The sequence below is a fragment of the Ranitomeya variabilis genome, chromosome 2, assembly GCF_051348905.1.
Source record: "Ranitomeya variabilis isolate aRanVar5 chromosome 2, aRanVar5.hap1, whole genome shotgun sequence".
Classification (NCBI taxonomy): Eukaryota; Metazoa; Chordata; class Amphibia; order Anura; family Dendrobatidae; genus Ranitomeya; species Ranitomeya variabilis.
In genome coordinates, this window is record NC_135233.1 from 140,535,674 (window position 1) to 140,551,374 (window position 15,701).

The 15,701-nt window shown below is 40.3% G+C and overlaps 1 protein-coding gene and 1 long non-coding RNA gene across 3 annotated transcripts in view; one reads left to right on the plus strand and one right to left on the minus strand.

The window, feature by feature from the left end:
- Nucleotides 1-15,701, minus strand: part of UTRN (utrophin) — an 846,507-nt gene that overhangs the window by 465,034 nt on the left and 365,772 nt on the right. The window lies entirely within an intron of this gene.
- Nucleotides 13,089-14,280, plus strand: LOC143809188 (uncharacterized). Its single transcript, XR_013222134.1, has 3 exons — nucleotides 13,089-13,366; nucleotides 13,431-13,554; nucleotides 13,749-14,280. It is a non-coding gene; the product is annotated as an uncharacterized LOC143809188 (long non-coding RNA).

A 15,701-nucleotide genomic window follows, 5' to 3' on the forward strand; every position in this document is an offset into this window, starting at 1 on the left:
TCTGACACACTACTGCGATCAGGGACCCTGCTGAGAATCGTACGTCGTAGCAGATCGTTTGGAACTTTCTTTCGTCGCTGGATCTCCCGCTGTCATCGCTGGATCGTTGTGTGGCCGGAAAGTAAGAGCAGATCACAGCGGTGACGTCACCGCTGTGATCTGCTTTCACTTTACGGCGGCACTCAGTCAGAGCGGGAAGCAGACGGCAAGGGACCTGAAGGATACTGGAATGTGAGTATGTACGTTTTTTTTTTTTTTTTACTTTTATGCTGGTAACCAGAGTAAACATTGGGTTACTAAGCGCGGCCCTGCGCTTAGTAACCCGATGTTTACCCTGGTTACCCGGGACCTCGGCATCGTTGGTCGCTGGAGAGCGGTCTGTGTGACAGCTCTCCAGCGACCACACAACGACTTTCCAACGATCACGGCCAGGTCGTATCGCTGGTCGTGATCGTTGGAAAGTTGCAGAGTGTGACAGTACCCTAAGTATCAAAGCACATTTTTACAGCAATCACCACAAGAGGAATACACAGAAATCTTGGTTAGGGTGGGATTACACTTTGTTAACCTACCGCTTACAGGTTACATATCTGCAGGTCATTCAATAGCCTGTGCCCTCCACAATTCACGTGCACACATAATGATTGGAAATAGAACGTTCTGTGTGCACATGTAACACAGGAAATTAGATACAGAGGCACAGAGCAAGGGTTAAGGCCTCTTTCACACTTCCGTCTTTCAGCTTCCGTCACAATCCGTCGATTTTTGAAAATCGGCCAGCGAAGCATCCTGAGCTTCCCGTCGTCGGCTATAATGAAAGCCTATGGACGCAGGATCCGTCGCTGACCGTCACACACAGGAATCCAGCGACGTATCACGTTTTTCCCCTGTGAGCATGCCCGGAAGGAATTTCAAATCTAGGAAAAAGTCAGTCTCTCTCGCTCTCTCTCATCCGTTGAAAAACGGATCCGTTGCATCAATTTTTCACAATCTGCGCCGGATCCGTTTTTTTCCAACATTCGCCGAATTGAGCCTGATGCAAAAAACCTGATGTGTGAAAGTAGCCTTAGCGTGACTCAGGTGCCCGGTCTTCTCCCCTGTCATTGTTCTCAGCAGCACATGCTCTGTGTACACAGAACCATGTGCTGCTGAGAATGAGGAATTTTTAAACAAGCTGAAAAATCATTTCACCCGACTAATTTGTTGGGAGATAAGCAATTTATGTTTAACTAGTATCGTTCTTTATACTACCAAGTAACATAATTTATTAAGACTTTGCAAATTATCTTGTCTGGGAAGTCTGCTTCTTTCTCAGCCAGGACTGGTCTTTGGCGCTCAAAATTCTCAGTTTATGGGTAAAATCTATCATCAGTAAAGACAGATTGTTACATTACTGAGATGTGATATACTGTAAGTAGTGATGAGCGAACGTGCTCGGATAATGTGTTATCTGAGCATGCTGGGGTGCTATCCGAGCATCTGGGCGTTGTCCGATAATTTGTTTGAGTTCCTGCAACTGCATATTTTGTGGCTGTTAGACAGCAGCAATACATGTGGAGATTTCCTGTTTGTTAGACAATGTCTGCATGTGTGGAGGCGGTCTATTGCCACAAAACATGCAACCGCAGGGACTCGAACAAGATACTCGGATAACACCAGAACATGTCCGGATAACATGTTATCTGAGTATGTTCGCTCATTACTAGATATAACAGTTACTACTGATAAGAATCTAGGTAGATGGAGAAGGGAGGAGCTAGAGCCAGAGCTCCACCCTCTTCCTCCTCCCATATACACAGGATCTCATTAGTAGTAGCTCTCATCTCCTATCTCAGTCATGGTAAAGTCTGTTTTTACTGATTACAGATTCTACCCATAAATTGAGAATGAGAATTTTGAGAATGACTGATCAGTCCTGCTGGAGAATGTTTGCCCCCCCGCTCAGAAACAATGAATAAGGCGGGGGTCTCATGTCCCCATAGACCTAATGTCTTTTAAAGGGTTAATTTAGCAAGGTTAAGGAGGGGTCAGTTTTGTGGTGATTTTTATGTAAAGCGGCTTAAACCAGTTCTGGCTGCTTTTGCGCGCTCAGATTTGCGGGACCCTGATTGGTCAGCTGGTTTTTGGCGGTATTTTTGTGTTAGGCTACTTTCACACTAGCGTCGGGAACAACCCGTCGCTGTGCGTCGGGCCGAGGTTCCCGACGCTAGCGTGGTCTCCGCCGCACAACGGGGGCAGCGGATGCATTTTTCCCACGCATCCGCTGCCCCATTGTGAGGTGCGGGGAAGTGTGGGGAGGTGGGAGCGGAGTTCCGGCCGTGCATGCGCGGTCGGAAAAAGCGGACCGTCGGGAGCAAAAAACGTTACATGTAACGTTTTTTTCTCCCGACGGTCCGCTACCACACGCCCAAGCGTCGCAAAACGGACGCGACGTTTGGCAATGCGTCGCAAATGCGTCGCTAATGTTAGTCTATGACGAAAAAATGTATCCAGCAAGAACTTTTGCTGGATGCGTATTTTTGGCAAAACGACGCATTTGCGACGTATTGCAGTTAACGCTAGTGTGAAAGTAGCCTAATATAAGCCCGGTTCCTTTCAGCACCTGGCACTGCGCTGGTGCTTGAAGAAAGAAGAGCCCACCCTCCCTCCCGTTATATTGGCATCACTATCCTGTCGTTTGGTTTTATTTGTAGGGTAAAAATCACCCTCCTTTGGGTGGATTTGGCTAATGGACTTTTAAAAATATATGGTCTTAAAACTTAAGAAGTTTATTTATTTGGATTTTTAACTTATGAAGTTTATTTAATGGTATTTATTCAAGTTGTTTGGAACCCTAAATAAAACCTCACGGCCAAATTTTTATTCCATCATTAGAGGTGTCTTGTCATTTATTTTAGAATTAAGTGGGTCTTATGGGGGCATGAATAATCAGATTTTGCTGATAACATATATTACAAAGCTTCTTATTTTCACGTGCATTATTGATATAGGTAAAAAAAATGAAAATGGCGGTTACTCTTTAACCCCTTTGCGACATGTGCCAAAAAAATACGCACATGTGTCGGATTCCCAGTTAGGTGTGGGCTCCAGCGCTGAGCATGCACTTTTCTGGGCACATGACAGCTGATCTATACAGCTGACATGTGCCCGCAACACCCGGGGGTAGAATCGCGATCCACCAGCGGCTGTTAACAAGTTAAATGCAACGATGTCAATCTCTGACAGCGGCATTTAACTCGCGCTTACAGGAAGCGTGTCACTGGCTCCCTCCATCGGTGATTGCTGGTCACCGATGGGTCAGAATGATAATCAGAGGTTTGCAGCAGACCTCTGTAGTTGTCATTGCAAGATTGCTATGTGCGCCGCCCCATGGTGGACGCTCATAGCAAGTGAGCATTTCTGCTACACACAAGCGAGCTGATCATTGCTTATGTATAGCAGAAGCGATCAAAGTACTGCAATTTCTAGTCTCCAATGGAGACTATTGAAGCATGCAAAAAACAAAAAAAAGTTTTCAAAAATATTTTAAAAATAAAAAATATAAAAGTTCAAATCACCCCATTCAAAATAAAACAATAAAAAAAAATATACACATATTTGAGATCGTCGCTTTCAGAATCGCCCAGTCTATCACTATAAAAAAATAATTAACCTGATCGCTAAATGGCATGAGAAAAAAATAAAAAACTACAAAATTAAGGTTTTTTTTTTACATTGCAATAAAATGCAATGACAGGTGATTAAAAAAATCATATCTACACCAAAATTATACCTAAAAAATGTCAGCTCAACGCACAAAAAATAAGTCCTCTCCCAGACCCAGATCATGAAAAATGGAGATGCTACAGGTCTCGGAAAATGGCACTATTATTTTTCACCAAACTTTGAATTTTTTTTTCAACACTTAAATAAAAAAGAACCTAGACATGTTTGGTGTCTGTGAACTTGTAATGACCTGGAGAATCATAATGGCAGTTTTAGCATTTAGTAAACATGGGGGGGGGGAAAAAAAAAAAAAAAACCACTTTTTTGCAATTTCACTGCAGTTGAATTTTTTTTCCCATTTTCCAGTACACTATATATTAAAACCAATGGTGTTGTTACAAAGTACAACTTGCAAATAACAAGCCCTCACATGGCCATATTGACAGAAAAATAAAAAAGTAATGGATCTGGGAAGAAGGGGAGCAAAAAATGAAAACGCTAAAACAGAAAATGGTCCGGGGGTTAAGTGGTTCATGATATTAAACGTTCATCATCTTCTGCGTATCTCGAGGCCTTTATTTTTTTCCACATGTGAGGTATTATAAGCTTTTATCCGATCCTCTAAGCCATATATACTGTGCAGACTCCAGCATCTTGTGCTTTAACATGTGCTCTTGAGGATATCAGAAAAATCAGGGAATGTGTGGCAGGGAAAGCTGATGTTAATCCTGTCATTTCCATGACAATGAGCACTGCCACACTGAAATCACCTTTTGTGTTCTCCTGGTCTGCAAGACAAGAATCTCCATTGTTGACATAAAAAGAAGAAAACTAAGGGTACCGTCACACAGTGCCATTTTCATCGCTACGACGGCACGATTCGTGACGTTGCAGCGTCGTATAAGTATCGCTCCAGCGTCGTATACTGCGGTCACACGTTGCAATACACGGCGCTGGAGCGATAATTTCATGACGTATTTGCGATGTAGAAGCCGTTGGTTACTGTGCGCACATCGTATACAACCTGTGTCACACAATGCAATCATGCCGCCACAGCGGGACACTAGACGACCAAAGAAAGTTTCAAACGATCTGCTACGACGTACGATTCTCAGCGGGGATCCGGATCGCAGTAGCGTGTCAGACACAGCGATATCGTAAATGCATCGCTGGAACGTCACGAATCGTGCCGTCGTAGCGATCAAAATTGCACTGTGTGACGGTACCCTAAGTAGAGTAAAAACCTATTCTGAGAGGAGTGTGGGTGCAGTGCTGCTTGGTGGCAAGCGAGGGATAAGAAGGACAACAAACTATCCTCATACCTATATCCTACATTATATTCATGTTTCATCAAAGAGAACATTAAAAATACAGATCTACAGCATAATCAATCATGTACAGTAAACTATTAGCTTTACCATAAGTATCAAAGTCTATCCATGAAAGTAATACCGTAACTGTCCATGTTATATAACCATCCATGTCAGCCAGGAGCAGACGCAGAGTACAAAATATGGGCACTTTGTAGATGAATAGTTAAAATGCACAATTCGATCTGATTTAGGGTAGAAGTGTGCCCCTTGCCTCCTGGGCCCCTGTGCGGCTGTACAGGGTACATCAAAGATATGTCTGGCCCCTGGTTTCAGCTATACTATAACCATCAATACATAACTATATTTTAAGCATCTGTCATCTATATAATAACCATCAATGTGAAAGAGGTTATTCAGGACAATGTTAATTTTCACTATGAGCCTAAGAACTATAAGACAGTGGCTAACTATCTGCCTGTTCTGCCCAGTGCAGATCTCTGGCGGCATAGTGTGCCGCTCCTGCCGGCGATTCTGCAGCTTCTGCTGACATCACATCAACAGAGCAACAGTTTCTCATCCACTCTGTTTTCTTTATGGGACGTAACTGATGATATCATGATGATTGACAGCCGGCTCCCTGCCGCTTAACTGACAGGGAAACTCAGAAGAAGCACTGCTCTGTTGATATGGAGCAGCTGAATTGCTGACAGGAGCGGTCAGCGACAGCTCTGTGCTGGCAATGGATAGAACAGGCAGTTAGCCTGTTGCTATTTTTTCACTATGAGCCAAAAAACTAATATAATCCTATATAACCCCTTTAACTATACAATAATTATATGTGGCAGCTATGTTAAAACCATAAATGTTAATGATATTATACAAATTCATGTCAACTATAAAAAAAAACATCAATGATCATCATATGGCTTCAAATAAACATACAAACAAGACCATAACTGATTAAAAAAACTGCACTATACCCATATGCATAAGTTACACTGTACTAATCTATGTGAGTTATGTGAACTTATGTGGCAGCAATAACATAGTCTACCATGTATGATGTATTGTACATCACTTTCTATGGGAATACTATAGCGATAAATGTCAGTATACTTTTACAATCTCTGCGCACTTTCCATTGATCTACCAGATGAGCTGCACCACACACAGGGCAAGCTATGGAATATTCAAGCACATGGCACTTACACCATAACCATCCATGTGAGCTGTACTATAGTCATCAATGAGTTATACCATATCTGTGCATCTCAGCTACATCATTGTAATAAATCCATGTGAGCTAAACCATAACCATTCACGTGAGCTGTGCAAGATCTATCCATAGGAGCTAAAGCATAACCATCCATGATCGATGACACACAAATATCCCTGCATGCTATACACAGTCATCCATTAGTTCATAGGGCAAGAATTATGTTTTGCTCAGTAAGATGAAGAATTTTGATCATAAAAAGGCGGAATGGTGCTAAAAAAGAGTTTTGTTTTACTATATTAGTAATAATAATTACAATAATAACACTAATAGTTAATCAATATTTATCCACAGCCAAGCAGGTGAGGATGTTAGAGGCATCGGAGAAAAGGGACAAGAAATCCACAGTCCAACAATGTAGCATGTTCGCATTCTGGTTATTGTTGGGGAAGGGAGCAGCTCAGACAATTACTTTATTCGAGAGAATTGCTGACAGCACAATTCCCTAATACAATTTCTGAAAGGGCTCAAGCTTAGATCTTCCCTTTAATTACAGGGTAAATATTGTTATGTTTGTTTTCCCCCTGTATTCCAATCTATTACTAATATCCAACCAGTAATTACTTGTCAATCAGCACTTCTGGGAAATACGGCGTCTGCTACATAGAGGAATGATCTATAGAAATGGAATTTTGTGTGTATGTCGGGTGTACAGACTCTCGAGAAATGACAGAAGACGTAGACAGAGGCAATTGTCTGTTACACTGTAAAGGAATGTTATAATCTGTCCTATATCTATATACAGTGTCGGATTAATGTCAGTCAAACGTCTGTAATATTATATTACTTGCAGCAAAAAAAGCGTATATAGGATAATACATGAAATAGCACAACACAAACTCTATTTTCATTTGTCATACATGGATGATTTCTAGTAAAGAAATGTTTCTGCTCAGAAAAAAAATCATGTTCCAACCCACTAAAAACACTGAACATTGTATTTCCATCATAATATATTCTATATATGATCAATTATTAAGCAACTTGTATTCTGTATGATTAATTTTTATTATTGAACAACTACAGTGCTGTCAGTCAGTCCAAAAGTTATAAACCTGAATATTTCAGAACATAAAAATGAGGCTTTATCTTACTTAGGATAATATTTATGTGCACAGAATTATAAGACAACTATTATTGTGCAGAATATTATACAACTAATGAAAAAGTTACATTATCCCATCTCAATTGTTTGTTTTGATCTTTTCAAGTGAGAATAATAACCAAACAACTCAAAATGAACAAAAATACATTTTTGACATTTAAAGAAAAAAATATCAGTGACCAATATAGTTCTTTTCAATGGCAGTCATAAGCCTAAACGGGGTTGTCCACTGCTAGGACAACCCCTTCTTGATCTAAATGCTTGGCCCTGATAAAAAAGCTTATACTCACCACCCATGCTGGCATCGTTCGAGCCGTGTCGGCATTTGTGGCCCCGGGACTCTCGTGCAGTTGTGTGACATGCGATGCCCGGCACCCAATCAGTGCTGGAGTCACTGTTCCCGACTGCATACGAATTGAACATGAAGCCCCAGGCCCCCATAGGGCTGCAGCTGCTCTCTGACTTCCTCTTCATGTACAATTCGTACGAAGGCGGGACAGTGACGCCAGTGCTGATTGGGCCCCTGGCACCACGTGTCATAGAACCAAATGAGTTCCCATGGACCATGCGTGCCAACACTGCTGGAACTAGGCCGGCACTGAAGGTGAGTATAAGCTTTTTTATTTTATCGGGGTCAAACATTTAGATCAAGAAGGGGTTGTTCTAGTAGTGGACAACCACCTTAAGTTTCTCAATCTGTTGACAATTAACTTTTTGGGCAACACAAACCACAGCCTCCCAGACAATGTTCAAAGAGGTGTACTGTTTTCCTTCAATGTAAATCTCCTGATTTAAAGGGCCCACAAGTTCTCTTTAGAGTTTATGTCAGGTGAGGAAGGGGCCATGTCATTAATCTTTCATCTGTAAGGCCTTTGGCTAGACAGAATACTCCGTGCCTAATAATTGTGCACACAGTCTACGAGTGCCTGACATCTCTTTATTCCTGATCAAGGTGCTTGATATTTCTTCAGTGATGTAGTTTAAATTATATTTCTTTTCATAATCAAAATCCATTTATTTTACTAGAAATAATTAAGTAGAACAATTCAGTCCTGGAATATTATGTGTAAGATTAGGACAGCTATTGTCATTCCAACACTGGCTTTGCATACCTCCCTCATTAACTCTCCTAGTGTGATCACTGTGTGCAGAGAAAGCTCAGGCAAGACAGTGCTGCCAATCACCAGTGGGGGAGGCAGGGCATGCAGAAAGAGTGGGCAGAATGGTGCACCAAGCTGTTTAGCCACTCCGAGGGTGCACCCTACTTAGCATATTTCATTACATTTCAGTTTTTGCAGAATGGAGCTAGAAATTATTTAGGACTCCCATGCCCCAATTCAGCATTTGCGTTTTGTAAGTCACTTTCCTTTTTTCTTTTGTAGCATTAGCGGCCATTTTTGGCACCAAATTCTTCAAAATGTCAAATGTGATTCATGAAGTAGACACAATGTCAAAAATAGCCTTTTTTTCTTGTCATTAACTATTTTTGTTACTCTTGGCACCAGAAGTCACATTTTGTGCAAAATCGAGCCAAAATTGCAGCAAAATTCTGGCATATAATTGGGAGAGACTGGAGTGAAGTTTGCCAAATTTTGCGACATTTTAAAAAATACATTTGGGCTGAAAGACTGGAATATTATAATGAACATGCATAACTAAAACAATGAACAGCATTTGGTAAAAATATACAAGTGGCAATGCGACTGACACCTCCTCACACTCACATAGATTGTATGTACTGAAATGTATTTTAGATCTGTATACAGCTGAAGGGTCGGTAACGTGTCATGGCTCAGTGCACAGTGCAACCTTTACAACACCAGAGGCTGGGCCCCTGCTCCTTTTTATAGGGGTTACATAAAATTAGAAAAACAATATACTTAGTTGTTTGTTTTCCAAAATTAGCACAACTCTTGCCTATGTGCTTTGTCTGGTAATATAGGTAAATTATATTATTATAATGTTGCATACATAGATAATAACAAACACATCTATATGCACCCCCCCTCCCTCTCGCTCCAGCAGTGCCTCTCCACCGCTACTCTGGCTTTTGGTGACGGGCTGACGTTACAATAACAGTGTATGTGACTGCTGCCACTGATCACTTGGCTCAGAAGTTCTGTTGAAATAGGTGGCATTAGCTGGTAAACCCAAAGATTGATTGCAGTGGTCATGCGTACTAGAGGCATGACTTCACCATTGCAACCTAGTCACCAAATCCGATTTGAAAATTCCGTGCTTGTGCATTGTATCATGGAGCCGAGCTTGCGCAGTGTCGATGGTGGAGCCACGCATGCGCCGTGACGAGCAGCTCCCCACGCGTGCCCTCTGAAGCTGTGTGTAGTACCCAACTTCTCTGACAGTGCATCCGGAGCCGCTTCTCACGGCGCATGCCTGGCTCCCCGACTGACACTCCACAAGCGTGGCTCTATGATACACTTTTGGGATTTTCAAATTGGATTTGAGTGTTGTCGGCGCAACCCCGGGAACATCATTCAAATTGTGTGGGCTGCGACAACTGTGACTGAATGAAATGAAGAACGCCCCTATGACTAAATGAGCAGGAACGATATAACTATATAAAGTGCTTTTTCACGATTAGACCACCGTTTTTACTGAAAAAATACATGTTAGTGATGCACATTGCATCACTAACAACACACTGGGGACAGTTTACATGGTACAAAGGACATGAGAGGTTCCCTTTAAGAATGAGCATCTGTGAGCCAATGATACCAGTAAGTGCTGTACAGCAATGCCTGATTGAATACAGTAATCAGAGAGATAAAGCAGTTGGGATGAAATGTCTTTTCATATTAGTGCAGCCTCATATTCATTTTTATTTAAATAGGAATTACATCTACATTATCCATTTCGCATGCTCACAGTTCATCATTTTCAAAAGAAAACTCTTGTGAATTATTATTTTACCAACCAATTAGTTTTTATTCTTATTCCATACATGTCCCATAAAATGGGAACGCTGGTTATAAACATACCCGAATCCAGCAAAGGCAAATCATTTCCAAGAAAGTAAATACATTTATCAGAACAAGGCAGAATTTCAAATCAGTAAAATGATTAGATTTTATCAACCATAAGACAGTCAATATGACAACCTCTCCATTCACAATAGTATGAAAACAAATATTTGCTCTTAGTTTCATTTCACACTGGTCAGCAAAGTTAGAACAGTACATTAGTTAATACACGTGACTTCTTATTAAAAGATGGTCAAAAGTAGCATCACAGAGGTTTACACGGCCAATCACAGTTTGCAAATGAGCCAATGTCACTCCAGCTCTATTTCCCACCCAGCACTGCCTCCTTCTTCTTGTCTGACAGCCTCTAAGCTGTGTGACTTCAAGAAATGGAGCCATCAATCAAGTAGGAAAAGGCGGTGCTGGGCGTGGAGTAGAACTGGAGTGACAGAGCGTTTAGATTTACAGCCTCATTTACATATCAATTCATACGTTTATTTCTCAATAAAGGAGAAACGGATCGTCCATGTAAAGGTATTGCTGGACTTGTCTTTGAAAGAGCTACACGCACATATAAATAGTTTGGGTTTTTTTTTTTGTTTTTTTTTTTTGGGGGGGGTAAATGCTGCTGACTGATTCTCTTTAAAGGAATTCTTTCAGCACAAAATGAGAGTTCAAACCCAGCCCAGTGCCCCTTCTCACCTACTTGGTTTCCATCTAGCACTGTCATTCTCTGGCCCATTTAATGTCAGAGCTGTCAATCAAGCTGGAGGAGGGCAAACATGGAGAACTTATACTTGATATAAGAAGTTATATTATGCTGACAGGGTCTTAAAAAAATGACAAGCAAATTATAAGGTATTAAATGGCCCTAGTCTATCAGTCTCATCTAATAAAAATACAGCGTTTAAATGTGAAGATTTTTTCTAACAGAGGAAGCTCCTTTTTGTACTTTTTCTTTTTCATTCTAAGAGATCAGTGACCCTGATCTATTGCACAAGCCCACTGAGCTCAAAGAATCTACAAGCCCACAAATTACCTATTACTTGCTGTGCTCAAGCGAAAAACGACAAGATTCTATCTAGATGGTATTGTTGTCCCACTATGCCACATAGGATCTTCCCCTCTGTGTCGGACTAGTGCTGGTGTGTGGCGGTGCAGCCAGGTCTATGTTACAGATACGGTGGGAATGCCCACTGGTTTCTGGGTTATGAAATTACATTTTCTCACTGTACAATAGCCTCACTGGTAGGAGAGTCACACCCTTCCCCAAATAGGCCTACTTTCCACTACTCTGGATTCAATCTCAAAGGCAAAAAAAGATATCCGTGGCTACTTTCTAACAGTTGTTAATTCAAGTATTCCACGTCACTGGAAATAAACAAATACTCCCACTTTGGGCGAATGGGTGGAAAAGGGTTAACGATATTATGAAAACGGAAAACATGATTGCACATGATAACAATCGCTTTGAAGCTTTTTATCAATAATGGACATGTAGAATATTATTCAGAGAGGGGAATGACCTGGCAATCTGGTTGTCAGAAAATAATACTCAAAATAGAATGTTGTGGTGGATGTGGTCTCCTCTGAAGTGCTGGTTTTAATAAATCGTTTTTTTGTTTTTGTTGCACCTCCTTTTCCTTCCCATTCCTTCTCGTTCTGCCCTCCTTTCTTTTCAAGAAATAATAAAGTTACATTAAAACCAAGCACACCATTGTTTTTCGTGTGAAATTCTCAATAAGTTTGATGTGTCACATGACCCTCTTCCCAGTGGAAAAATTGGAAAAATAAAGTTGTATCCAAAATGGCCGATTTCAAAATGGCCGCCATGGTCACCACCCATCTTGAAAAGTTTCCCCTCTCCCATATACTAATGTGCCACAAACAGGAAGTTGATATCACCAACCATTACCATTTTATTTAGGAGTATCCATATAAATGGCCCACCCTGTACTTATATTCTAATGTTTAACAATAACTTAATGTTAACAATCATCAACTTTTTTTAATTGTTATTAAACCCAATAAAGATATTTAAAGTAAAAAAAGATCTACAAGGACTAGAGGCCATACTTTCTCAATACTCAGAAGCTGATCCTTTTGACCAGGAAACACCAAGGCTCAGTTACTGGAGAAAGTAAAGGTTCTGAAACAGCAATCTTGTTTTACTGATTATTTCAAGCCGAATGCTCTCCTTGAAGATTACAAAGGGAAGACTATGAAAAACCCTGGCTTGTGAACTTGTCAGCACCAAAGAGACACCTCAGACTTAAAATACAACGCTAGTCATAACCCTTCTATAGGATGATGATTGTTGGATTGGATGCTCCATGGGTCATCACTGGCATCTACTCCTACACCGAAGTTTCGTTAAGGAGATACCACACTTATGTTAACCTTTATGGTACGTTCACACAGGAGTTTTTTGCTGCGTATTTTTGCTGCGTTTTTTTATGCTAATTTTCAGCTGCTTTTTACAGTACCAGCAAAGCCTATGAGATTTCAGAAATCTCATGCACACACATTGGGTTTTTGTTTGATCAGTATTTTCTGCTTTGCTGCGTTTTTTGGACATAGGGCATGTCACTTCTTTCAGCGTTTTTGCTGCGTTTTTTCAGCGTTTTATCACCCATTGACTTGAATGGGTGATGGAAAAAACGCTGCAAAAACGCATGTAGCATTATTTGCTGTGTTTTTTGTGCAGAAAAATCATGGCCAGCAGGAAGTGATCTCACAGCCAAGAGCTTAGGGGTGTGGTTAGTGAAGTGTGAAGAGCCATTGTGAGCCATTGTGAGGTGTGAAGAGCCATTGTGAGGTGTCCTGATTGTGATCTATTGTGAGGGAGTTCCTGGTAGTGAGGTGTGAAGAGCCATTGTGAGCCATTGTGAGGTGTGAAGAGCCATTGTGAGGTGTCCTGAATGTGATCTATTGTGAGGGAGTTCCTGGAAGTGAGATGTGAAGAGCCATTGTGAGCCATTGTGAGGTGTTCTGAATGTGATCTATTGTGAGGGAGTTCCTGGAAGTGAGATGTGAAGAGCCATTGTGAGGTGTGAAGAGCCATTGTGAGGTGTCCTGATTGTGATCTATTGTGAGGGAGTTTTTGGTAGTGAGGTGTTAGCCATGTCTTGGTATAGGAGGATGAGCATTAATGTTTCCCAACTAATCATGGAGGTAATATTTTTTTTAATTTGTGATATATCTATCTATCTATCCGATTGTTTGCAATGGTACACTTTGCGATGCTCATGTGCTGTTATGTACATGTTCATGTGTTCTGCATGTGTATGTTTGTATCTTCCTTGTCATGAATGTTGGCTTCATTTCATCTTGTATTTGGTAATTAGTTTTTTATTTATTTTTCCAAGGTGGAAGCAATGCCTGTAATTTGGGATGTAGCTTGCCCAAACTACAGTGATCGTCAAAAAAAGGCCGATGCATGGCATGTAATTCGCCGTAAATTGTTCCCCCGCTGGGATGAAGGCGATGCTAAGCTCCACTGGGGTCACTCAACTTTATTATCATGCACAAATAGACAAAAAAACGCACCAAAACCGCACAAAAAACTCATCTATAAGCAGCTGAAAATTGGCATAAAAAACGCAGCAAAAATACGCAGCAAAAATACGCAGCAAAAAAGTCCTGTGTGAACTTACCCAAAAAACTCACCAAATACGCACCAAAAAAACGCACCTAAATTAGCATAAAAAAATGCAGCAAAAATATGCAGCAAAAAAGTCCTGTGTGAACTTACCCTTAGGCTATGTGCACACGTTCAGGAAAGTGTGAGGAATTTTCCTGAGCAAATCCTGACTTTTTCCGCAGGAAATCCGCATGCTTTTTTTTTCGTTTTTATCGCGTTTCTTTGCTCGGTTTTTTTTTTTTGCTGATTTTTCGTGATTTTTTACGGAGCTTCCCAATGCAATAATATAGCGGCAAAACGCGAAAAATCCGCAAAATTAATGAACATGCTGCGTTTTTTACCGTGATGCGTTTTTTTCATTGAAAAAAATGCAGCATGTGCACAAAAATTGCAGAATGCATTAAAAATGATGGGATGCTTATGTATGCGTTTTTTTAACATTTTTTCCTTGGAAAATGGCAGAAAAAAACCACAAAAAAAACGTGAAAAATCCTGAACGTGTGCACATAGCCTTACAAATTTAGCTTGAGGAAAGATAACTGACCTGTTCTTATGTTGGGCCTTGCTCTTCTGGGACATGCTTTTACTTTTCTATGGGATACAACTAGTAGCCCATCAAATAACATTTTCCTATACCTCTTCATTTTGTCAACATTAATGATTAGGCTCTTGGTCCTGTACAGGCAGACATGTCTTTTAGTGTAAGTGGAGTTGGTCCTCAGTCATTAAGTATAAAATCTCACCGCTTCAATCCCACAATAGCTAAATGATATTCACACTAGAGCTATTGATCTGTCAATGTGTGACAGCACAGAGACTGAGACTGGAAAAGTTATGGCTCTATTCCTCAATGATATACACAAAAACTCATATACAAACATAAATACATTTATCTTTCCATGATACATTCTTGCTCAGTGAAAAATAAATTTATTTAAATATGTACTCGGGGCCCTTCTAATGGACTGTCCCAAAATTAAATACAGGTTTAAAGAAATAGATTTTACTGCTGTAGGGGTTAATAAAGATTTCTGACCACATACATTACATATACAATGGAATGTTAAAGTTTGGGCACCCCTGGTCAAATTAACTGATATTGTAAATAGTTAAGAAAGTTGAAAATGAAGTGATCTCTATAGGGCCTAATGTTAAGTATGACATTTCCTTTGAATTTTAGACAAAACAAAAATATGTATATTTTCATCTTTTAAATTTTAAAAATGACAATGGGTTGATGCAAAAGTTTGGGCACCCTGCATGGTTAGTACCTAGTAGCACCCCCTTTTTGAAAGTATCATAGCTTGAAAAACACTTTTTGTAGCCAGACAAGAGTTTTTCAACTGTTGTTTGAGGGATATTTATCCATTCCAGTTCTGCTATTTGTAGATTACACTAACAAATACTCGAAGATCACCCGAGCAACACTGCTATTCGCTCATCACTAGTGGTCTCTTAATTTTTGCCAGAGCTGTATATATATATATATATATATATATATATATATATATATATATATATATATATATATATATATATATATATATACACATACACATACACATACACACACAGTGGTTACAGAAAGTATTCAGACCCCTTTAAATTTTCCACTCTTTGTTTCATTGCAGCCATTTGGTAAATTCGTAAAAGTTCATTTTTTTCTCATTAATGTACA